General features: G+C 34.5%; 2 long non-coding RNA genes across 2 annotated transcripts; one reads left to right on the forward strand and one right to left on the reverse strand.

Moving 5' to 3' along the window:
• Positions 1–21923: 21923 nt before the first annotated feature.
• On the forward strand, positions 21924–22434 carry LOC142224677 (uncharacterized). The gene is made up of 2 exons (XR_012719186.1): positions 21924–22178; positions 22244–22434. It is a non-coding gene; the product is annotated as an uncharacterized LOC142224677 (long non-coding RNA).
• A 1753-nt stretch (positions 22435–24187) lies between these two features.
• LOC142224670 (uncharacterized) lies at positions 24188–24732 on the reverse strand. The gene is made up of 2 exons (XR_012719185.1): positions 24540–24732; positions 24188–24473 (listed from the first exon to the last, which is right to left on the reverse strand). It is a non-coding gene; the product is annotated as an uncharacterized LOC142224670 (long non-coding RNA).
• Between the last annotated feature and the right edge of the window lie 2283 nt (positions 24733–27015).

The raw sequence follows: 27015 nt of genomic DNA on the forward strand, positions 1-27015 counted from the left end.
ATCTGGGTAGCGGTAGATTACATTTCTGAGTGTATTAACGCTTCTCTAAGTGGTTTCGCCGTAATGTGTCCCTTCTCATTGACTGAATATTCTAAGTGAGCCTGAAATAGTCGCTAACTGATTAAGGGAATTCATTCTCTGTACTACTGATTACATTTCTGAGTGTATTAAAGCTTCTCCAAGTGGATTCACCGTAATGTGAAACGCCGTTCGGACAGGACTATGGATCCGGGTAGCACTCAGTGATAAGAGAGTTCACCACTGCGGTATCAAAATGGACTGAATAGTCTAAGTGAACCTGAAAAAGCGGCCATCGATGACTGATAAGGAGAATTTTCCGAGCGTATTAATACTTCTCCAAATTGTTTCGCCGTAATGTGAAATGCCTTTCGGACTCAGCTATGTAAAGGAGGTCCCTTCTCATTGGACTAAAAATGGATTCGGGTAGCATTCAGTGATAAGAGAGTTCCCCACTGCATTATCACAATGGACTGAGTAGTCTCAATGAGCCCAAAATAGCGGTTATCGCTGGCCGATTAGAGGAATTTATTCTCTGTATTGCTGGGGACATTTCTGAGGTTATTAAAGCTTCTTCAAGTGTGAAACGCCTTTCGGACTCGGCTATGCAAAGATCCCTTCTCATTGATCCGGTTTAACCAGGTCTCAGTGACAAGAGACTTCACCACTGCGGTATCACAATGGAGTGAATAGTCTAAGTGAGCCTGAAATAACGGGCTGTCATTATAGCTAACCTAACATAAGCTGGAATCTATGTTATTCTACGAGCGACATGCAGTGGAATAAAATACATGCCTGTCAGAACGCTGCCATTACAACTACGACAAGATGTCTCCTCAGTACACCCCTGGGTCACCTTCATGCGGAGACCAAGATCATCCCGGAGCGTCGACACAATTACATGTTGTCAAAGCAGTATCTCTTGGCTTGCTATCGAAGTTGCCATCTAAATCACCATCTTGTGGATAAGCAACCACAACCCAGGAAAGTAAGGGTTGATCTTCACCTTCTAGAGCGCGAGATCCAGAGCTACAAAAGAGAGCCTCTAGATCAGGCAGCATATCAGACAGGTCCGAACAGGATTCATGAGAATACTGTAGATGTAGCGGTGAGAAGCTACAAGGTTAATCTTGTTCTCGGAGCTCGACCACCGCCCATATTACCGGAGGAGAGAGACCTACCACGGCAAACCAGGGTAGTTTTAGCCCAACTATGGTACGATCAGACAAGTGCAGCCGCTTCAATTCCTACACGGATAAAAAAAGACTGTTTTTCATATGTTTGGCTATAAACATTATATGTTTGGAACACAAATTTTTAAACACAATACTTTTGAGTGCAAGCATATAATGTTCATAAACTAGCATAACATGTTTGGGACATATATGTTAATATGTGAGAACATATTATGTTTGGGACATAAAATGTTTGTAAATATAATATGCTTGGATGCAAACATATATTAATTTATAAACATATATGTGTTTAGTAGCTGGGAGCGCTATTTAACAGGGAGCGATATTGAATTAAGTTGGTGGTTGTTGCTTGTTATTACAAAATTAACATTTTATTTTTCCTTGGGCAATTGATCATCTACTTCTTTGATCCTTACAAACTGTGTGGTCCGCTGTTCGAATCCCCGCCCGGCAAAAGGTAAATTTAAAATAAAAAACATCATATAATTGAATAATTTCTCCTACAATGTTTGTATTACAGAAAAAGGTGCTAAAAACTAAAAAATCTCGTGGAAGTGAGAAAGATGTGGGGGAATATACAATTAGGCAGAAACAAAATTTTGAGCATTCAGGTCGGAAACCTATATTACCTGTTTATTTTCATAATTCATTATGATTGTAAATATATAAATAAATAAATAAAATTTTGAGCACAATATTGTTTGGGAGAATTTTTTTAAGCATATAAAATTTTGGGTGCAAAATGCTTCCAAACATATTATATGTTCACATAATAACATATTGTTACGTTTTTATATTTAGGCGTTTTTAATTACCCGACAATTAAAACACAGTTCTTCTAAATAACGACAATCTACAATTTATTTACTATGACTTTACACTTTACAATTCGTTCACACTGAAGTTATTCGTTTGACGCTTTAATTAAGACTGACTCGTTAGCAGCATGCGAGCGCTTTTATATATGACGGTGTGGCAATACGAGAACATTCTGGTAGCACCACAATATTCTGGCAACGCCAGAACATTCTTAGACAATGCTAGAAGGATCTACGACCATTAAGTTATTCGTCTGGTGGCTGCCAAACACATACACACTCACATAGATATATGCTCGCATTACTACAACAACAATGACAATAGACAATGAGATGAGAATGCAGAATAACAAAGCAAAGGGGTTGCTATTCTATGAGAGAGTAAGAACTAACATTTCGGTAAGCAAACAAAAGAACATAAAAGAAATTCAGGAAAATACTAGAAAATGAATAGATGATTCCAACAAGTGATAGCGAAGTTTTATCGTTACAATTTGAAATTTTAAATTAACGGAAACTAATGTAAATAAACTTATATCTATAATTATCAAATTCGTAACACTGCCTCCCGCTTAAGCCTGTTCGTCCCGAACAGGCACAGAACCTGTTCCGTAAGGAGCCAATCGTTCCAGATGTACAACTTTCATCTTTGATCTAGGGCTGTCGTCCTTCTGAATCCGGTATACAACATCATTGATCTTCTTGATGACTTTGTATGGGCCTTCCCACTGTGTTTGCAGTTTAGGACACAATCCTTTCTTTCGTTGCGGGTTAAACAGCAGAACCAATTCTTCTTCTTGGAAGCCCTCAGTATTTACAGCACGATCGTATCTCGCCTTCATTCTGTTGCTGACCATTTTTATTTTGTTGCGCACTGATTCGTGAACTTCACCGAAAGTGTTTGGGATGTCGTTTCTGTTTTTTTCCATGGCGAGCTCATTAGGTTTAGCGCCGAATATCAGATCTCCAGGCAACTTCAACTCAGTTCCGAATAAAACATTGGCCGGTGTTCGAGAGGTGGAATCATGAATGGCAGATCTATACGACAGCAAAAACTTTGGTATATGCTCGTCCCAGTCCCTCTGGCCGTTGTCCACTACTTTTCGAAGATGTTCCTCCAGAGTGCGATTAAACCTTTCTACCATGCCATCGGATTGTGGATGTAATGGTGTAGTCCTCGTTTTCTTGATACCAAGGGATTCACACATCTCTTTGAATATGGCCGATTCAAAATTTCTTCCCTGGTCTGAGTGAATCTCGGACGGCACACCGTAGCGACATATCCAGTTATTGTTGACAACATCCACAATCGTTTTTGCCTCTTGGTTTGGAATTGCATACACCTCCGGCCATTTGCTGAAGTAATCCATGACCACAAGGACATAACGGTTTCCAGAATCACTTACTGGGAAAGGGCCTGCCACGTCCATTGCTATTCTTTCAAACGGGGCTCCTGGTCTATATTCTTGCATAGGACCTCGACTTTTCCTTGTTGGACCTTTCGCCTTCATGCACTTCTCGCAATTGGCTACCCATTCAGCAATTGATTTCTGGCATCCAACCCAGTAGAATCGTTGCTTCACTTTCTCGGCTGTTTTGGTTATTCCCAGATGACCTCCACTGGGACCATTATGGAACTCCGCCAAAACTTCTCTTATTTTGGAATCCGGCACGATGATCAAATTTCGGCTGCTCTTGCCATCTTCGCTTTCCCATTTACGTTGCAGGGATCCATTGACTAGAACTAAACTATCCCATTGAGCCCAGTATGCTTTCATAAGTGGACTTTCGGCTGCGATGTCTTTCTTGCTGGGTTTCTTGTTCTCTTCCTTTGCCGAAATAATTTTGTTCAAAATGGTATCTTTACGCTGTTCTGTTGGCCAGTCCACCCCAGATTCGATGTGTAACAGCCGAATATCAACAATCTCCTCCTTATGTTCAGCTTTCGAACAGTGCTTGCATTCTATACTGCAAGGTCGACGTGACAAAGCGTCAGCGTTACCGTGTTTTCCACCTTTTCTATGCTCGATACTGAAATCATAGCTTTGGAGCCTCTCGATCCAACGTGCCAGTTGAGCTTCCGGATTCTTGAATTGGAGCAACCATCGTAGAGCTGAGTGATCAGTCCTGAGCAAGAAGTGTTGTCCATACAAATATTTATGATAATGTTTTACACCCTCTATGACGGCTAGCAGCTCTCGTCGCGTTACACAGTAGTTCTTTTCGGGCTTGGACAACGTTCGGCTGAAATATCCGATGACCTTCTCCTTGCCGTCTATCTGTTGGGATAGCACACCTCCAATACCATGCGCGCTAGCATCTGTATCCAAAACAAATTTTTCGCCCGGAATAGGATACGCTAGAACAGGAGCTGAACATAAAAGTTCTTTTAAATGTTGGAATGAATCCTCCTGTTCGTCGCTCCACTGGAACTTCTGACCTTTTTGCGTCAATTTATGGAGACTAGCGGCGATGCTGGCGAAGTTTGGGACGAATCGTCGGTAATATGTACATAACCCAAGGAAACTTCTTAATTCGTGGAGATTTCGGGGTCGTGGCCAATCTCTGACAGCTTGGATTTTGTCTTCATCGGTGGATATGCCCTCTGCAGTCACATGATGACCCAGGTATTTCACTTCCCGCTGGAAAAGGGAGCATTTCTTTGCGTTAAGGCGTAGACCAGCGGCTGACAATTGCTGGATAACGTCTTTCAAGTTCTTAAGGTGCTCGTCAAATGTTTTGCCCATCACTATGATGTCGTCCAAGTATATCAAGCACGACTTCCAGTGCAACCCCTTCAGTACCCGCTCCATCAATCTTTCGAAGGTAGCCGGAGCGTTGCAGAGCCCGAACGGCATTACATTGAATTGCCAGAGACCGCCATTAACGCCAAAAGCCGTCTTTTCCTTGTCTTTCTCGGCGATCTCTACTTGCCAATATCCACTCTGCAAATCAAGCGTAGAAAACCATGTTGTTCCGGCTAGTGTGTCCAACGTGTCATCAATGCGTGGAAGCGGATAACTGTCCTTTTTGGTGACATCATTCAGTTTTCTGTAGTCCACGCAGAATCGGGTACTTCCATCTTTCTTTTTGACCAGCACAACTGGGGAACACCAAGGACTTGATGATGGCTCGATCACTCCACTCTCCGCCATTTCCTTTATGAGCTTTTGAACTTCGTCTCTTTTTGCCAGGGGAACACTTCGTGGTGCCTGTTTTATGGGCCTTTCTTCTGCGGTTTTAATTTCATGTTTCACTACAGATGTTCTTCCTTGATTTCCCTTTTCAGAAGCAAAAGCAGAGGCGTTTTTCCGCAACAATTGCTTGGCTTTATTTCTCTCTGACGGCGATAGATGACGTGTCCAAGCCTCAAAATACCCTTCTAGATGTTTTCTCACTGCTCCATGTGTCTTTGATGAGTTGCCTTCCAAATTGACTATTGCCTCGGCTGGTGTACATTTTCCAATATCAGAAAATTTTGCAATTTGCTCATGATTGTCAGACATGTTCAAGACACGAACTGGTATTAGTCTCTCTTCGTTCGTTGTTACCAGGGCATTTGCTATCAAGATGTTGTTGCTTTTGTTTTCTGCTGGTTCAACAACCCACAATTGGCCGACTTCACAATCTCCATTCATAGAAACCCATATAATTGCTTCGGCATTCGGTGGTATAGACTCTGACTGGCTCGTTGTCAAACGTCTGACAGGTGTATTCTCGTCGTATCCCACGTTTACCGTTATTTCGGCATCGCACCATGTCATTACACGACGCTTCATATCCAGATTGAGGCCAAAAGCAATCATGAAATCCGCTCCAATTATAACTTCGTCTACTATATCGGCCACAATGAAATCATAAGTAACGGATTTGTTAGCAATAGTTAATTTTACGGTGACCTTTCCATATACGGTTGCGGGTTCCCCTGTAGCCGTGCGTAGCTTGACTCCAATCAGTGGTGTAACTTTTCCTTTTACTAAATCAGATCTAATGATAGACTTTGATGCACCAGTATCCAACGTCAAAGTACGCTTGTCGCCATTAATAACACCCGCAATAGTTAAATTGTTATTTTTCTGTTGAACTATTGCTATGGAGATGGTGGGGCCATCGTCTGTGGGAGCCAGCTCTTGCCCCGCTGAACTAGCTCGATTTAGTTTAAAGGTGACTCACTTGACTGTGGGGTCACCTTCTTATGGCTATTGTTTAATGGAGATGGTGATGTGGACCTTGACCGTTTGCGTCGTGCTTTGCATTCTCGAGCTAGATGTCCCGGCTTATCACAGTTATAGCATTTGATCCGGGATTTATTTGCCTCTTGCTTCATTTCTTGCATTGCCTGCTTCACGGCCTCTTTCATCGACTCAATAACGGACTTTGATTCGTCACACTCTGTCTCTACTTTACGTACCTTGTGAATTTGAGGCCGCGCTAGCAATCTCGCAGTCTCCTGTGCAAGTGCGAATGTTACTGTTTCAGCGAATGTAGCCTTTTGTGACGCATATGTTGCACATTTTATATCTGGGTCTCGAATTCCATTGACGAAGGTTTCAATCTTGATGCGGTCCACAAGAGGATGACTCTCACCTGGGTATGTCAAAAGCACTAGCCGCTCAACTTCTGTTGCGAAATCTTGTAGGGTTTCATTCGATTTCTGGATTCTTCCTCTCAATTCCATTCTGAAGATGTCCTGCTTGTGCTCTCCACCATACTTGCGTTGAAGTGCCGCTATTACTTCATTATAATTATTTCTAGAAGCAGCGGGAATGCTTTGTATCACATCAGCAGCATTGCCCTTTAATGCCAATAGAAGTTCAATTGCTTTATCATCGTCATTCCACAAATTTCTACAAGCAACCATTTCGAATTGGAATTTGAAGACATCAAATGACGTTGAGCCATCGAAAACAGGAGTTTTGATTTTTGAGCCCTCGATGACGCGCACTGGACCACCTTTAATTTCCAGCTCTGACATTTTTTTCTCAAGGTGTAGAAATTTTTCATCGTGAACCACAAATTTCTTATCCAATTCCACAATTTGATTTTCTATATGGTCCACACGTTTCTCCATGCCTTCAGAAATTTGTTGTAATTTTTCGTTGACCATTCTAGAATTTTCGTCGAATTTTTCCTCCAATTTTCTAGAATTTTCTTCCATTTTTCTAGAATTTGCTTCCATTTGTAGGGCATTTTCTTTCAGCAATTTTCTAGAATTTTCTTCCATTTTTCTAGAATTTTCTTCCATTTTTCTAGAATTTTCTTCCATTTTTCTAGAATTTTCTTCCATTTTTCTAGAATTCTCATCCATGATTTTTCTAGAGTTTTCTTCCATCATTTTGCTTAAAACATTGAGCATTGAGGTGTAATCCACAACACTTGAAGCCACAGATGGATTTTCTACACTGCTGGTATTGACGAGTATTGATTCGTGAATGTCCTCCTTATAATCAAACTCATGCGTCGCAATGTCCATATTACGCCGTTCAAACTCTTCCAGTAGACGCTTTTGAAGCTGGGCCTTATTGCCTGTTGTCGGCAGGTCCAGTTTGCTCAATTCCTTTTTTAAGTCTTCCACACGAAGCTCATTAAACTTCATTGTAGATTTTTTTTTCGTTATCCCACTTCTGACACCAATTGTTACGTTTTTATATTTAGGCGTTTTTAATTACCCGACAATTAAAACACAGTTCTTCTAAATAACGACAATCTACAATTTATTTACTATGACTTTACACTTTACAATTCGTTCACACTGAAGTTATTCGTTTGACGCTTTAATTAAGACTGACTCGTTAGCAGCATGCGAGCGCTTTTATATATGACGGTGTGGCAATACGAGAACATTCTGGTAGCACCACAATATTCTGGCAACGCCAGAACATTCTTAGACAATGCTAGAAGGATCTACGACCATTAAGTTATTCGTCTGGTGGCTGCCAAACACATACACACTCACATAGATATATGCTCGCATTACTACAACAACAATGACAATAGACAATGAGATGAGAATGCAGAATAACAAAGCAAAGGGGTTGCTATTCTATGAGAGAGTAAGAACTAACATTTCGGTAAGCAAACAAAAGAACATAAAAGAAATTCAGGAAAATACTAGAAAATGAATAGATGATTCCAACAAGTGATAGCGAAGTTTTATCGTTACAATTTGAAATTTTAAATTAACGGAAACTAATTTAAATAAACTTATATCTATAATTATCAAATTCGTAACAATATTGTTTTTTGGAAGACAACATTATTGAATTTGGATGCAAAAATACAAAATGTTTGGAACTTAGACTATCCAAACATATATTGTTTAGACCAATATGCTTTCAAACATATTATATATTGGAAGAGATCAAACATATAAATGTTTGGGCAATACCCAAAAATGTATATGCTTGAAGCAAAATATGTTTGGGAGTATATGTTACAGAGGCGATTTTTTGTGAGGGTGTACAAATCTGCTATAATGCGACTTGCCTTTTGGACCAATAAGCGAGAAATTCACCATCTGAGATATCAAAATGCTCGGAATGGTTTAATTAAATCTGAAATAACGTGCGGCCATTATAGGTGACCTATGGCAGACCTTCAGCGTGTTGTCTACTCTCTACTCCGATGGACCATCGTTATATGGAGAGCTCGACCCTTCCTGCGCATATATATAGTTTGTCGAAGCTTCACCAAATCACCAACTTGTAGATAGGAATCTACCTGCGCGTAAGTCTGGCTGGATCTTCACTATCTGAAATTCCGTCTTTCCAATTCGAAAGGATCTTCGACTGGGGAAGCTTCGACTACGGAAGAGTAGTTCGCAGCATTGTAGGCAATGATTAGGTTTGTATAAGTTGGATTTTTGATATCTGGAACGCGAGACCCAGAGTTGCAAAATCTAAGATCATAGCAGAAAAGCTGGAACAGGCTTCACAAGAATACTGTAGCTGAAGCGGTGATCATTTGGAGAATTGTTTCTAAACAATGTGAGAACAGATTAATAGACTACGGATCCATCAACAAAATGTAGAAAAGTCAAGAACGAATACGAATGGCGTCACAGGAATATGTGAATACTGTGGCCAGATCCAATTGTTCGAAACAGCGGTTTTAATTTGTAATGCCAAACATAGGGAAGAACGGAATTGTCCTCTTTACAAAATGATTATTTTGGGTGGATACAGTTTCTTATAATTCTGTCTTTGCGATTCGATCGATTTCGGAAGGTCGATTAAGGAAGAATTTCTGGCAGAATCCTGCTAATGTTTAGGATAGGATGAATGGAGGATCCAGTTTTCCTTATATCATGGTGCCTGACACAAACCTAAGCAATTATTCGACTTAAGGGTCCATTATTCCAGCAACTAGATGTCCCTGATGGCTCTTTATTATGGACTTCCTTCAAGTTTTTCTAGGGAAGGATTTGACTTTCCACAATATCCAAAAATATAACCGACGAAAGACGTCTTCAATCGACCATGTGACTTTTCGACTTCATTCTTTTTCACCAACTTGAAGGGTATTTTTCTGCAACATTCACAAATCCGATATATAATCATCCAACATGTTGCGAATGTTAAAAAAAATAATTGCCACCACCATTATTTTCATTCAAAATTGTTCTTTCACACGAGAGCCATCAAACCCAAATGAATGACGAAGACAAGAAAGTAGTAGGCAGGCATACAATATGAGTATGTCTACTATACAGACAGGCGGCCACATTCCTCAATGAATACCAGATAATAATCGACCAACCATTCCATTCATACATGCGTCAACACAAAAAGTATCTTCAAAAAATAACAACACAACAACCCAACACGGTCATTGTTGTACCACAAACAAAATCACGCTTGGAATTTGGAGAATTTGAAAATTTCAAAGAATGACTACAATTCACAACATTTGTAATAGGTTAGCAGCAACCAAGGAAAGACTAAACATGCCTAGGAAGGTAGTGGTGTCATCGGCGGGGAAGATGGGGATGATAATTTCCAAGCGGCGGCCCACGAACCACAACAAACAAAATTCCTCAGTGTGTAAGCGGTAGAGGCAAATAGTAGACGTTGCTGTTGCCGCAAGCGCAGGAAAGGAATTTCTACTCGCATTACTGAGCCCACAAAGAAAAAAAGAAATAAACTTTGGAATGGAATGTCACAATGTAAGGTGAACACACACACGAATAGAAGAAATTCACAATCGGTTTTCTTGGAATGCCAACCTATTATACTGGGAATAACAAAAAAATATGATTTTAAGATACATAGATTAGACAATGGAATTTCAGATATTTAAAGTGTCTTTTAGATGGGATTGAATGATTTGGGGAAGCATGCCCAGAGATAGAATTACAGACATATACAACTCAGATCAAGATATTATTGTGCTTTTTTCTATTAGCAACTTTTTGTCAAAATTTTTATTTCTATAGAAAATTTTGTCAAAATTTTTATTTATATAGGAAATTTTCTCAAAATTTTAATTCTATAGAATTTTTTTTTTTTCTATAGAAAAAAATTCAATTCAAAATTTCTATTTCTATAGAAAATTTTGTCAAAATTTCTATTTCTATAGAAAAAAATTCAATTCAAAATTTCTATTTCTATAGAAAATTTTGTCAAAATTATTTCTATAGAAAATTTTCTCAAAATTTATATTTCTGTAGAAAATTTTGTCAAAATTTATATTTCTATAGAAAATTTTGTCAAAATTTCTATTTCTATAGAAAATTTTGTCAAAATTTCTATTTCAATAGAAAATTTTGTCAAAATTTCTATTTCTATAGAAAATTTTGTCAAATCTTTACTTCTATAGAAAAATTTTTCAAAATTTTATTTCTATAGAAAAATTTGTCAAAATTTTATTTCTATAGAAAATTTTATTTCTATAGAAAATTTTGCAAAATTTTATTTACTATATAAATTTTTTTCAAATTTTTTTTTCTGTAGAAAATTTTGTCAAAATTTTATTTTTGTAGAAATTTTTGTCAAAATTTTATTTCTATAGAAAATTTTGCCACAATTCTTTTTCTATTGAAAATTTTGTCAAAATTTTATTTCTATAGAAAATTTTGCAAAATTTTATTTACTATATAACTTTTTTTTCAAAATTTTATTTCTATAGAAAATTTTGCCAAAATTTTATTTTTGTAGAAAATTTTGTAAAAATTTTATTTCTATAGAAAATTTTATCAAAATTCTTTTTCTATTGAAAATTTTGTAAAAATTTTATTTCTATAGAAAATTTTGTCACAATTTTATTTCTATAGAAAATTTTGTCAAAATATTTCTATAGAACATTTTTTCAAACTTTTATTTCTATAGAAAATTTTGTCACAATTTTATTTCTATTGAAAATTTGTGAAAATGTTATTTCTATAAAAAATTTTGCCAAAATTCTTTTTCTATTGAAAATTTTGTCAAAATTTTATTTCTATAGAAAATTTTGCAAAATTTTATTTACTATATTTTTATTCTATACATTTTTATTTTTATTCTATAGATTTTTTTTTATTTCTATAGAAAAATTTGTCAAAATTTTATTTCTATAGAAAATTTTGTCAACATTCTTTTTCTATTGAAAATTTTGTCAAAATTTCTATTTCTATAGAAAATTTTGTAAAAATTTCTATTTCTATAGAAAATTTTGTCAAAATTTTATTTCTGTAGAAAATGTTGTCAAAATTTTATATCTATAGACAATTTTGTCAAAATTTTATTTCTATAGACAATTTTGTCAAAATTTTATTTCTATAGAAAATTTTGTCAAAATTATATTTCTATAGAAAATTTTGTCAAAATTTTATTTCGATAGAAATTTTTGTCAAAATTTTATTTGTAAAGAAAATTTTTTTAAAATTTTATTTCTATAGAAAATTTTGTCAAAATTTTATTTCTATAGAAAATTTTGCAAAATTTTATTTCTATAGAAAATTTCGCCAATATTCTACTTCGATAGAAAATATTGTCAAAATTTTATTTCTATAGAAAATTTTGTCAAAACTTTATTTCTATAGAGAATTTTGTCAAAATTTTATATCTATAGAAAATGTAGTCAAAATTTTATTTCTATGGAAAATTTTGTCAAAATTTTATTTCTATAGAAAATTTTGTAAAAATTTTATTTCTATAGAAAATTTTGTCAAAATTTTATTTCTAAAGAAAATTTTGTCAAAATTTTATTTCTAAGAAAATTTTTTCAAAATTTTATTTCTTTGGAAATTTTATCAAAATTTTATTTCTATAGAAAAATTTGTCAAAATTTTATTTCTATAGAAAATTTTGTCACATTTTATTTCTATAGAAAATTTTGTCAAAATTTTATTTCAATAAAAAATTTTGTCAAAATTTTATTTCTATAGAAAATTTTGTCAAAATTTTATTTCTATAGAAAATTTTGTCAAAATTTTATTTCTATAGAAAATTTTGTCAAAATTTTATTTCAATAGAAAATTTTGTCAAAATTTTATTTCTATAGAAAGTTTTGTCAAAATTTTATTTCTGTAGGAAATTTTGTCAAAATTTTATTTCTAAAGAATATTTTTTCAAAATTTTATTTCTATAGAAAATTTTTTCAAAATTTTATTTCTATAGAAAATTTTGTCAAAATTTTATTTCTATAGAAAATTTTGTCAAAATTTTATTTCTATAGAAAATTTTGTCAAAACTTTATTTCTATAGAAAATATTGTCAAAATTTTATTTCGGTAGAAAATGTTTTCAAAATTTTATATCTATAGACAATTTTGTCAAAATTTTATTTCTATAGACAATTTTGTCAAAATTTTACTTCTATAGAAAATTTTGTCAAAATTTTATTTACTATATATTTTTTTTTTTTTATTCTATAGAAATTTTTTTTATTTCTATAGAAAATTTTGTCAAAATTTTATTTCTATAGAAAATTTTGTCAAAATTTTATTTCTATAGAAAATTTTGTCAAAATTTTATTTCAATAGAAAATTTCGCCAATATTCTACTTCTATAGAAAATTTTGTCAAAATTGTATTTTTATAGAAAAGTTCTGAAAACATTTTTTTTTACTATAAAAGAAAATTTTTGATTTTTGTAAAATTGGCACTACATCTCTTGTTGTATCCGGCCATTATTGTAGTATATTCGCATTTTTGCTATTGGCAACTCTTATCAGCGTAATAGTTGTTGACCAATTTCACTGAAATTCAAATTTCAAATTAAATGTACATCTCAAAATATGTATTTATTAGCTTAGTACAACATCTCAGCGTCCGTAAATAAAGAAAATAAAATTATTAAAATATAAAATTTCATACATAGACCATACATATGCTATATAGTTGTGGCCGGTCCCATTTGAACATTTTTGCAGTTGACAGCGTAGCCAGCTTTGTGGTTTATCAGTCACACAATCACCATTTGGCATTATTTTTTATTTTGAATTTTTCAAGTTTGACAATGTTACCAACATTTGTCTTAAACTTTTCACCAGGCTTTCAGCTGCAAACAGGTAGTAGCCATTAAGAAATTACCAAAGTCTTTCGGAACAAAATGTTGCCCATCGGTTTTTTGGCGCCAATTCACCACCAATTCACAATAAAACTAAGGAAGATGTGCTGTATAAACGTGGGGAGATTTCCGTGATATGAAGACAAAATTCAAATACCCATACCCTACTCTCGCTTAAATGCATTTTTATTTCTCCATAACCCCCTCTCCCATATTATTTCCAGATAACTAACTGTCAGTAAGTTTTTTTTTGTACTCCGAGTTTCTTTCAACTTCTTCTGTAAACAATAATAATAAATAACCAAGCACTCTCCTTAGTTGCTGACAGCAACCACAAATTCTTAATGACAGCCACGCCAACACCAATAACAACAACTTATGGTAGTGTAATAAATTTTCTCCGTTGCTCTTAAGTTTATGTCGCACTTGCACTTGCAATGACATAATCGTTATTAGGCGACCAGCAAAACCTGCAGGGCTAAACGCCGAGTAAATAATAGCCATGCCATGCTCTTTGTATAGAAGAGACTGACACATAAGTCAATTGTTTAACATTAACATGTGGTTATAACATTAAGAACAACAAATAAAATCATTGTGTTGTGTGTGTATAGTATTCATATAAATGGTTGGCAACGAATATGATGATATGCTACAAACCCATAAGGATGGCAATTTAAGGCTGGTAAGCAATTTTAACGAAATTTCCGCTACCACCAAAAAAATGTATTGCTATATTTGCTAACGAAAGTCCCGTGAGCCGTTATTATCGATCGATTGTTTAGATTTTGTTCCCATTAAAAATACATTGCAAAACTGTGTTATAGGCACGCAAACGAAAGCTGCATAATGTGGGTGATGTGTAATGCAAAAAAAAAAAAAAAAAAACAAAATAAAGCACTATATATATATATTGATCGTTTTTTATACCCTCTACCTCATGATCGGGGTATACTAACTTTGACATTCCTTTTGTACTCGCAATACATCGAAATATTGGTCTCACACTAGGAATGGCATTCGGGAATTTTTATTTTGAATACCGGGATTTTTTCTGTATTCAAAATACCGAATTTTGGGACCCAATTTGTTAAATTTGTGACTTTTTAGGATTTTTTTATACCCTGCGCCACACTGTGGAACAGGATATTATAAGTTAGTGCATATGTTTTCAACACCCAGAAGGAGACGAGATAGACACTAGGTGTCTTTGGCAATATTGCTCAGGGCTAGCCCCTGAGTCGATCTAGCCATGTCCGTCTGTCTGTGAACACAATTTTGTGATCAATGTCTAAGTTCACAGATTTAGTCGAATCGCCTTCAAATTTGGCACAAGTATGTGTTTTGTACCAAAATAGATCCCTATTGATTTTGGAAGAAATCGGTTCATATTTAGGTATAGCTCTTCCCTTACTTATCTTTCGCCCGATATGCACTTATATGGCTCCAGAAGCTAGACTTTTACTCTGATTTATATGAAATTTTGTATAGGGAGTAGATTTAAAATTCTGTGCGTGCCAAATTTGGTTAAAATCGGTTCAGATTTAGATATAGCTCACATATATAGCTCCCATATACATCTTTCACCCGATTTTCACTCATATGAGGTAAAAGTTGTAATCCGATTTACGTGAAAATTTTCACCGGGAGTGGAATTCACAATTTAACTGTGCGTGCCCAATTTGATTGAAATCGGTTCAGATTTAGATACATCTCCCATATATATGTTTCTGATTTCGGCAAAAATGGCCAAAATACAAACATCTTCCTTGTAAAATCGCCACTGCTAAGTCGAAAACTTTCAAAAATGACTTTCATTTTCCTTTATTTCTAATACATATCTACACACAGAAAACAAATTTGTTGTGACAACCAATTTTTTTGCCAACCAATTTATTTGGTTCCATCTACTACCGGAATCTTGCCTCACCAATTGACAGTAAAATTGGCAATCACAACCAATTTAATTGTATTTGTTTGTTATGACAGCCAACTATTGTCTGAATACCTATAGTCGGCACCGTCCGACTTTCTACTTTATTTACAGGTTTTTAATCAAATTAAATTAAACCAAATTGGCTTTGTATATTAACAATTGTTATTACCCAATATAGTTTAAAAATTCTGAAAATTAGGGATCTCGAAAAATCCCGGAGTTCACTTGACAACCACTTCTATTACCAATGCCCAGATTTGATTTACGGAGCCACTTTGGCAAGCACATTTCATACTAACCGTAATGTTAGTTAGTTTACTCCTTCTAATAACTACACAAATCTAGTTGAATTTTTGTACGTCGTGTTAGTATATTCCCTCTAAGAATAATCGAAAAATTGTTCCATAATTATATATAGCTCCCATATAACCCTATCCGCAGATTTAACTTCCGGAGCCTCTCGTGGTAGTAAATTTCGCATGAAATTTAGTACGTGATATTGGTACATCTTCTCTAGCAACTGATTGGCTACCTTTGGCCTTCAAACGGCCGACAAAGTCATCACACGTTGCACGAAAGCGGTTCTGCGGTATTCTTCCGCATTCTATGCGAAGCGCCGTCTCGAGCGATCAACACTTTGCCCCATGCGTAAAAGACAAACGGATTGATATCCAAAGATTTTGGTGGTGATTGTGCGGTAGAAATGAAGGGAGGAATCTCCTTTGTAATTGCAATGGGGTTGAATCCTTCCGTCTTCCCAGGGTTTTAATATTGTTAAGGTATTCTCCCCTATAATATTCGGCATTTATTCTGACCCCACTGGCGACAAACACGTTCGGCGAGCCACCATCGGCCATTACAGAGGCGCAAGCCATTATATAATCTCCTAAGCCGGCTGCTGCTGCTCCCTTCCTCGAATAACCCTTTGCCCATGTTGAATTCAGTTTTATAGTTCCTTCTGCGTCCTCTAAGGCTTCCTCAAATTTGCGGATTTTGCGTAAGCAGCCGATCGATTACTATATAAAACGCGGTTTTTATCATCTAATCCTATTGCTTTTGAGTTTTCCCAACCGAATATAAAACAATAACATTATCACGCTTGAATCTATCACGATAACTTTTTTCCGAATGCAAGAGATCAAAGTACTTTTGTAAATAATAAAATGAAATGTCACTGAAATAATTCTGTCGGAAGAGTGTTTACAGTGTGGTACTGTACATCAAATATTTTGATTACTGTTGTAATCAAAGAGGCAAAAAGGAGACAAAAACAACCCATTTTGTTTAGAGTTTGAAAGACGAAACGCTATTCTCCACATGTAGCGTGCTTGAGCGCTCTGTACAATGTTCTTTTCGGATACAAAAGAGGCGATAGCAACAGAGAAAGCTTTATTTATATGGTGTTATGTTATACACAATTTGAACATATGGATGTGTGTGTACGTACGTTGCCTGCTAAAATTTTAGCAGGAGATCCATAAGAGACATTATTTTCTGCTACTGCTCAATATCTCTCACTCAGTGAAAAACAACAAATGAATACAAATACAAATGTCTACCCAACCAAGCGGATTGAACGAACAAGGCAAGGCAGTTTAGTGCTCTTAATGCCTCTAAATATTTATTATTATAATTTTTTATTCACAAAATATCTAAAAGTTCCGTCGCCTGTCTCCTTTTAACTCGTCTATAAGGCAATTTTTATTATTTAACAAAAATTTATTATTTAAAAACGAATTTTCTACGTGCAAATCATGACAGGGTCGCAGTAATAGTAGGCAGTAAAATCCGTTATAGCAAAATGCCATTATATTTAACTTCTCAGTGGGAGATGGCTGAGGTTTCCGTTAGCGCCGCACACACCACACCACAACAAAGCATACAAAACACGCACACCCCTCACCACCTCAATACATTATACTCTACACTTCATGTTTTTAAGTGGCTGGTTGAGTTGTTTTTCAGTTTTTGTCGGAGAAGATTTACTTGCTTACTTTTTTGCTTTGTTGTTAATATTTTACGAGTTTTTCGAAAATCTAGCAGCTTTTTATCTTGAAGACATTTTGCCAATTCTGTTTCTGAGCAGCACCCACCCTTCGAATTTGCATTATTAGGATTGCGAAAATTATAGCAAGCGACAATGATGTTCAATTTTTTATTTGCTGCACATAGTTTTATAGCAAGCAATCATTATTTTGTAAAAGTCGATTAGTTGCTGTTTTTTTTTTCTTATGGTGCTATTCAAAGACGTATTAGATGGTGGATTTGCAGTGACCGTTAATTCAAATTTCAAATAATAAAATGTTAAGAAAATGTTAGTTTATTTTAATATCTGTACATAGGAAAGTGAACTACGTAGTATGGTGGCATCATGCCTACACTGTTTTTACCGAAAGTATTCTCGAAACGTTATTAACCCCGGAATGTCATGCTTATTTTTTGTACACTAACGTCATCCTTCGGTATTTTTCTATTTCAAGGGACTTGAAAAAATGAACAACATTGAGAACGAAAATTTAGATTATTGTTTCATTCCGTTCAGTCTGAATTAATATTAAAGAAAAATTCATAAAATCTTTGAATTAGAATAACTTAAATTGTGAGAATACCCGTATTTTGTTTATAGTCCTCTACTAAGTTCATGATTCACTAGTGCACACCAGGGATGGAAAATGAAGTACTATAGTACTTTTTTTCAATACTTTTTCACTTTTGGTCGGTACCTTAGTACTCCCGCGAATGATTTAGTACCTTTTGTGTACACAGTCTTAAAGCGATATAAGTTTTAATGGTACAGTATTTTTGACAAAATATTGTAATATTTTGAGAAAGTGTTTAATAAACTTAATTGCTAAATATCTTTTGCAGTATACTGAACCTGCATCCTTACAAATTTGGCAAAACAGTTAATGCGGGAAGAAAATCTTGAAAATCTTGCTTTTGTAAATACCAGAGTCAAAAACATGAATATTTTGAACCGGATATGCATGTGTTTCTATATTAAGAAGTTATCAATCGGTCACACAAGGAAACAAAATTTAACTTTTATTGTGTTGATTTGAAATTTATAGCAAATTTTTACTAATTTGAGGTCGCTTAATCCAAATCTGCACTTGGTTTTTTTCTAACAGCTCGATATATGTATGTCGTTATGTTCAAAATTAAGGCACTTCCACTACATACTATATTGGAATAACTTGAAAACGGTTCACCATATTAAATTTAAAAAAAATCCGAAATTCCTAAACAATAGGTCTGTTTTCTTTTAGCACTGGATGCAACATTTGTATGTACTATCCAGAACATCGTTGCACTGTTGCTCTATTCAGAACATCTCATCAGTGCAAGCAGAGAGTATTAAGAAAACAGGAGGACGAAAATTTCTCTTCTACAAAAACAACAAATGTCAACCGTATAGATGTCGCGGAATGCCTGCAGCTTTGGTATAACCGACGTTGCGGTCGAAGCGCTGTTTTGATAAATTCTTTATTAAGGCATCGACAATTATAATTTCAAATTGTCTGCCAAAAAATTTAATAGAATGAAAAGATTTATATAGTAGGTTCTAAATCCTATTTTTCTTACGTTTAATAAGGCCGGCAGAGAACTGAACTGGGTGACGCCGACGCAAACTGTATGATATTTGAGAGAAGCGCCGACAAAAAGTGCATGATATTAGAGAAATTTCCTCATGACTGCCACCTACTGTCGCAGTTCGCTTGACAGTTTCGTTCTCTTGTTTTCTTAATACTCTCTGGCATAAACATTATAATACATAGATGATCCACTATTCTCGTTAAAAAAATGTATCAGTTCAAAAAATTAATTTTCTGACATTCCGTTTTGATTTTGTTTCGTAAAGAGTCATCCCAAACATTAATTTTCGCGCACATGCTTTTGTGTTGTTCGTAAAGAGCAATGCTGCTCAAAATTAAATTTCGTATTTTCGCAGTTTTGGTCACAGCTTTTTGTTCAAATATGAACTTTTAATATATTCATTTATTTATAAATCCTCTGATGCATCTTAAATGTTCTAATTTTGTGAAAAATTGGCAAACTACAAAAAGGAAAACGAAAGAGAATGTAAGCGTGCTCTTATTTTTCTCGTTTATTCGTAATCTTCGGAACTGTCAAACATAGTTTGACACCCATGGCTCATCTATGTATTATAATGTCTATGCTCTCTGGTGCAAGTCGTGTCGGTGCTGCAATCTGCATTTTGATAAAATCAGTGTTGCCAATTTGGTGCTTTTAGCACCAAATTTAGTGCTTTTTGATTTCTAAAAAGCACCAAATTGCCTTTTTGGTGCCTTTTCAAAAAAAGCACCAACTTGGTGCTTTCTGGCATTTTCATTTAGTGCTTTTGGTGCTTTTTTTATTTTGAACAGTATTAAGTTTAATTGATACAAAAATTTTGATTAGACTTTCAAGAGCCGAAGAAAATCAAATTTATTGCCAAATATAGAATTTGATTGTAATGAAGTTGGTATTGATTATTTTTTAATTAATATTGTTATTTAGGGTATTCTGTAGGAAAGTCGAGCGATGAGTGTCGAATTTTTGAATTTGGTAAAGATGTCATTAAAAACGTTTGTATTAAATTCACAAAAGCACGCACAACTGAAATAAGCAATAGACTCCTTCCATATATTAATATTTTGAAAGTTGAAAAACATCACTGATCAAAATGTTCGAGTTTTGCCGCTAAAGTGAAAACTATATCAGGAAAAAAGGCATAAAATTATGCATATTTGCTGCAAATTTTATTATAACTTGATGGGGAATAGTTAAAAGAAAATTTTCACAAAGTTTGTATTCCTTAAAATTAATTATTAAAGAAAAGTAATTGTGAAAAATGACTATTTTAGCAGCTAAACTCGATCTTAATACCCACCTTAACTTCTTAAAATTCAATTCACAAAAGTTCTATAATACATCTTCGGCAGTTTTTTTTTTTTTTTTTTTTTTTTTTTTTTTTTTTTTTTTTTTAGTAGAGCATTTAATTTTCGATTTTGTGGCGGAAGGTGGTATGTTAGAATTTATAATATATGTTTGGTGCTTTTTGGCCTTGGGGAGTTGGCAACACTGGATAAAATGACGCTTTTGAGATTCACAATAGCAATTTATTGTTTAATGTGAGTACTAACTTCGAGTTCAGCCGCTAAAGTGAAAACTAAACCAGTAAAAAAAGGCATAAAATTATACATGTTTGTTCCAAATTTTATTATAACTTGATGGGGAATAGCCCAAAGCTAATTTTCACAAAGTTTGTATTCCTTAAAATGGATTATTAAAGAAAGGTAATCGTGAAAAAATGACGATTTTAGCGGCTAAACTCGAACTTAATACCCACCTTTCAAATGAAATTCAAAGTGGTACAGCGTCATAAATCGCAGCAGTAAATATTTATTACTAATTGGAGCATTTCATACATTAAAAATGTAAAATTTCACTTGTTTTCTGTGATTGTTTTTAAACAGCTGAGAACAGTGTTGCATATTTTTTGGAGATGTCCTGCACGGATGAAAAAGGCTGTTTTTCATATGTTTGGCTATAAACATTATATGTTTGGAACACAAATTTTTAAACACAATATTTTTGAGTGCAATCATATAATGTTCATAAACTAGCATAACATGTTTGGGACATATATGTTAATATGTTAGAACATATTATGTTTGGGACATAAAATGTTTGTAAATATAATATGCTTGGATGCAAACATATATTAATTTAGAAATAGCCTATAAACATATATGTGTTTAGTAGCTTGGAGCGCTATTAAACAGGGAGCGATATTGAATTAAGTTGGTGGTTGTTGCTTGTTATTACAAAATTTACATTTTATTTTTCCATTTGTTTTGTTTTGTTATTGTTGGTTTTGTTCTTTAAGCATTGTTGTCGTTTTTTTTTTTTTTATTTCAGCTTAAAACCATACATTGACTAAACTACAAGAGTAGCTTAACCAACAGAGGAAAAGAATGTTTGTCAAATTTATTTGGGCAAAGCCCTATAGACTGCAAGATGGTTGGATGGACGCACGTTTCGGAATTACCACATTCCTCATCAGCATCCTCTACTTGCAGCAAAACTATCAACCAATTATCAGAATAAATTCAGGCAGTTTATTAAACCCAACAATAACCACACTTGAACCCTCCGAAAAAAGGTTTTACATTGATAGCCGGCTTATGCCAAATGAATTCGAAACAAACATATCTCTTTTCCTATGCCACTGTCAAATCATCGATTTGAATTCACATGGCTGGGTTTATTTTGAGCGTGCCTCCTCTTCTTTTTCCATTTGTTTTGTTTTGTTATTGTTGGTTTTGTTCTTTAAGCATTGTTGTCGTTTTTTTTTTATTTCAGCTTAAAACCATACATTGACTAAACTACAAGAGTAGCTTAACCAACAGAGGAAAAGAATGTTTGTCAAATTTATTTGGGCAAAGCCCTATAGACTGCAAGATGGTTGGATGGACGCACGTTTCGGAATTACCACATTCCTCATCAGCATCCTCTACTTGCAGCAAAACTATCAACCAATTATCAGAATAAATTCAGGCAGTTTATTAAACCCAACAAAAACCACACTTGAACCCTCCGAAAAAAGGTTTTACATTGATAGCCGGCTTATGCCAAATGAATTCGAAACAATTGATCAGCTACTTCTTTGATCCTTACAAACTGTGTGGTCCGCTGTTCGAATCCCCATCCGGCAAAAGGTAAAACTAAAATAAAAAAAAAATCATACAATTGAATAATTTCTTCTACAATGTTTGTATTACAGAAAAAGGTGCTAAGAACTAAGAAATCTCGTGGAAGTGAGAAAGATGTGGGGGAATATACAATTGGGCAGAAACAAAATTTTGAGCATTCAGGTCGAAAACCTATGTTGTTAGTAACCTATATTACCTGTTTATTTTCATAATTCGTTATGATTGTAAATATATAAATAAATAAATAAAATTTTGAGCACAATATTGTTTGGGAGAATTTTTTTAAGCATATAATATTTTTGGGTGCAAAATGCTTCCAAACATATTATATGTTCACATAATAACATATTGTTTTTTGGATGACAACATTATTGAATTTGGATGCAAAAATACAAAATGTTTGGAACTTAGACTACCCAAACATATATTGTTTAGGTTAGGTTAGGTTGTAGAGGGTGACATCAATGTTTTATATTGATGCCCACTTAGACCAGTATAGGTCCATTGTGATCCCTCGATGTGATTTTTCAATCTATCTTCTTCCAATGCGGCCGCCTCGTCCCAGAAACTTCCCTCTGCTCGTTCTCTTTGAAAGAAATCTCAGAATAACCAACCCTGATGAAGGCAAGTATGTTCCTTAAGCTGCACTCCCGTATATCAGTGAGAGACTGAAAGAAAAAGGAGCCCAGTATCTTGAAAAGAAAAAAAAAGATATTGTTTAGACTAATATGCTTTCAAACTTATTATATATTGGAAGAGATCAAACATATAAATGTTTGGGCAATACCCAAAAATGTATATGCTTGAAGCAAAATATGTTTGGGAGTATATGTTACAGAAGCGATTTTTTGTGAGCGTGTGGATAAACGAGTACTCTGTTTTCTTGTAGTTCGTGATTGTTTCCCTGCCAAAATTTTTTGAATTCGGGGGCGCTTCTGAGAATCCCCACTACGTCGAAAACAATCATATACGACATCAAAAACTCGTCGGAAAAGCGTCGTCACTATTGAGAAGTTGTACCACGCCAAGTTACTACGAAAAAGTTTCTCATCAGTGCATCTATTAGGTGCCTATTTAGATCAATTTCGAAGGACGCCAATAAGAACCCCTGCAAACTATCAGAAAAAGTGCATTTTAAGGTAATTGTAAAGGGTGATTTGTTAAGAGCTTGATAACTTTAAAAAAAAAAAAACGCATAAAATTTGCAAAATCTCATCGGTTCTTTATTTGAAACGTTAGATTGGTCCATGACATTTACTTTTTGAAGATAATTTCATTTAAATGTTGACCGCGGCTGCGTCTTAGGTGGTCCATTCGGAAAGTCCAATTTTGGGCAACTTTTTCGAGCATTTCGGCCGGAATAGCCCGAATTTCTTCGGAAATGTTGTCTTCCAAAGCTGGAATAGTTGCTGGCTTATTTCTGTAGACTTTAGACTTGACGTAGCCCCACAAAAAATAGTCTAAAGGCGTCAAATCGCATGATCTTGGTGGCCAACTTACCGGTCCATTTCTTGAGATGAATTGTTCTCCGAAGTTTTCCCTCAAAATGGCCATAGAATCGCGAGCTGTGTGGCATGTAGCGCCATCTTGTTGAAACCACATGTCAACCAAGTTCAGTTCTTCCATTTTTGGCAACAAAAAGTTTGTTAGCATCGAACGATAGCGATCGCCATTCACCGTAACGTTGCGTCCAACAGCATCTTTGAAAAAATACGGTCCAATGATTCCACCAGCGTACAAACCACACCAAACAGTGCATTTTTCGGGATGCATGGGCAGTTCTTGAACGGCTTCTGGTTGCTCTTCACTCCAAATGCGGCAATTTTGCTTATTTACGTAGCCATTCAACCAGAAATGAGCCTCATCGCTGAACAAAATTTGTCGATAAAAAAGCGGATTTTCTGCCAACTTTTCTAGGGCCCATTCACTGAAAATTCAACGTTGTGGCAGATCGTAAGTCTATTCATGATGAAATGTCAAAGCATACTGAGCATCTTTCTCTTTGACACCATGTCTGAAATCCCACGTGATCTGTCAAATACTAATGCATGAAAATCCTAACCTCAAAAGAATCACCCTTTAGAAGAATCATTGTGGTCAAGTAAAACACGATTGTGTAGATGTTTATTGATTTGATTAAACATTTATAATTTCTTATAAATATAACATTTTTCGGTTTATCTCATCACATTTAACATAATTCTTTGCATTAATAAAAGAATGATGTTGAGTTTTAAGTAGCAAGTTACATATTGCAGCGTCTATCAGCCAGTTTGTTTATTTTCGATGGAGACAGCGTGCCTGGAAAATATTTGAAAAACGATCACTTTATTCTATTTGGAAAGTCAAAAATTGTTCACCATATACCTTTCACAATTTTAAGCGTAATATCTATGTTTTCAGAACTTTATTTTCGTTTTTATTTAAATAGAATATAACAAGCTGGTTGCGCTTGGCGTTTCACAAAAAATAAAATGGCTCTTCTAACAGTAGTGATGGCAAAATACTTTCATGTACATTTTGATATGCTTCCCCCATCACAGTTCGCGATGGTTGTGGTGAAATTTACGAGTCTGTGGTAGCGATGAGGATGAAATGGAACTTTGAAATGCTGGCAGGGTTAGGGTATCCACCCGTGTAAAAATTGAGAGATCTAGTCAGATATGATTAGATCTCAAAATTGGCCCCTTTAGATATAAGCAGATATACCAACATATGATGAGATAGAATTAAATATAAATGTATATAATTCCATATATGACCAGATCTAACATTAGATCCAATAATATATAGGGACAGATATAATTACATCTTAGACATTAGATCTAGGCCAATTTTGAGATCTGATCAGATCTAATTCCATAGTAATTAGATATGATTAGATCTTACCATTTTTCGGATCTACTCATATCTAATTGTATCAAATTAGATATCTCAATTTTTTCTCGGGCAGCGCTAAAAGAAAGCAGACTTAATATTCTCTTTAAGCCGTGCTTAAATTGTTTTTCAATTTTCCAAGTAGTTTTGGAGATATATTTCAAGTTTTGAAAAAAAAAAAAATTTAAATTAAAATTTTTAAAAATGCCTAGAAAATAAAAATGGGACAAAAATCTATGTTTCAATCTAGAAAAAGTTAGTTAAATATATTTCGTATAAAATGAGCTTTATTTCATTACAACTTTTGATTTTGTTCACGATTTACTGAATTGATATAAATCGCGATTTCCATACAAAAATAACAATTTTCTAATGTGTAAGTATTTGTATGTAATAAGTTAGTTTTTATGGTTCTGATATACCGTTATGTTCAAAATTAAGCCGCTACATATTTTGGAAAAACTTGAAAACGGTTCATCATATTAACAAATGTTCCAAGTAGTTTTAGAGATATCCTTCAAGTTTTGAAAAAAAAAAATATTATTTTTTTCCATCCCTGGTGCACACCCAAATTTCAAGTGCAAAATAACAATAAAAATACGGCAATTCTTGGCAAAATCTAACATGGCTTGGAGGTAATGGTCACTAAGGTCGATTTCGCTTTGCAAGCAATATGTTGGCTCGGTGTTGCTCTACTTTTTCACTCATTATATTTCCGCCCAAATGATACGTGTCATTCCAAATTTATTGTTAATCTTGACAATGTCCTTCATTGTTTGCAATTAATTTGAAGAATGTTGTACCTTTTATTCCAATCGAAATCGCCATAAGCTCCTTTGTTTAAAATAACAAATTTTGAAGATTAATAACAACCAGCAAAATAAAAACAAAATTATTGGTTTATCTTCCTATTTTATAATGGAGCTAAAGAAACCAATGCCCTGAAATTGTGTTGAAAATAAACGTTGCAATAGCGGCAGTTCCTTTAATTGTTGTTCAGATCTCCTTAGTAAGTAAATTAAATATGTATAGAAAACCTATTACTCTAAATATCAATCTTCCACCTATATCATCACCTTTGTCTTAAAAAAGTACACCAAGTAAAACGCTACTATAAGAGCTGCTAAAAGAGCAACAGAGAAAACAGCAGAGACCTTCTTCTGGAAGGGAGGAATGAATATTTTTTCATAGAAAAACAAAATAAAATGACGACGAACTCTTTTTCTCTTAGACGCTTAAAATACGACAACAAACATTTTCAACAGGACAACAGAAATTTTAGCACCACAATAATTGTGTATAGAAATAAAAACAAAATACAATAGAGAAACAATAGAAATAATATTAGAAAAATCGTCAGAACAAAAACCACATATACATACATAAGACGTAACTACACTACTTAAAGAGCAATAGAAACACGCCCATGCCAGAAGAGGGCAAATAGACGTAAAAATATTCTCAGTAAAACGAACTCAAGTATGGTATGTGTGTGTGAATCAAACAGTACTTTTTCCCGCGTAAAAATACCAATAGAGTTGCCATGGTATGGGATGGTATTGGGCGATATATACAATATTCAATATAAATTCAACTTGCCTTTAAATGGTTCGTCTTCAATACATTGTTTGCGAATTACTTCCAAATCGCCAAAATGTTGACGAAATCTTTGAAAATGTCAAAATAATTGGAATGATTGACATTTGGAAAAACACTATCCTTAACCCTGTATGCCCGATTTTTTTGCCAGCGGATTAAATATTCAATGTTAACGACACAAAAAGAAGAAAACTAAACAAGAAAAAATTATACGATAAAATTCAGCATATGCTGTAAAGCCTCTTTTCTTTTATTCATTTTTGTTGTCTTAAGGTGCGTTTTATTAAAAGCTTGCTGATTTAATTAAGCCCGCCTAAACGCGGGGTTGGGCATTAGAGGGTTAAATCAAACAAAAAAACATGTGGTT

The sequence above is a fragment of the Haematobia irritans genome, chromosome 2, assembly GCF_050003625.1.
Source record: "Haematobia irritans isolate KBUSLIRL chromosome 2, ASM5000362v1, whole genome shotgun sequence".
NCBI lineage: Eukaryota > Metazoa > Arthropoda > Insecta > Diptera > Muscidae > Haematobia > Haematobia irritans.